Below are 280 nucleotides of genomic sequence, written 5' to 3' on the forward strand. Positions count from 1 at the left end.
TTAGACGTTTAAAAAAAGTTGAAAATACGAGTATGAGGAACACCGATATTTTCAGCTATCGAAATATGTTATTGTCAAACAATAAACACTTAAAAATATAGAAATTAATAATCTGTTTATATTTCTTCCTAGTATTTCCTTCTGATTATTACAGATAGAGACGACTGTACGAATTTAAACGTAAAGAAAAACCTAAGAAAAGTACGAGGAAGGCACACTGAAAACCTCGAGATATGTTAGTATTCAAGATCAAGGGATTTGTGCATTCAAGTCTTTCAAG

The sequence above is a fragment of the Palaemon carinicauda genome, chromosome 35 (genome assembly GCF_036898095.1).
Source record: "Palaemon carinicauda isolate YSFRI2023 chromosome 35, ASM3689809v2, whole genome shotgun sequence".
Classification (NCBI taxonomy): Eukaryota; Metazoa; Arthropoda; class Malacostraca; order Decapoda; family Palaemonidae; genus Palaemon; species Palaemon carinicauda.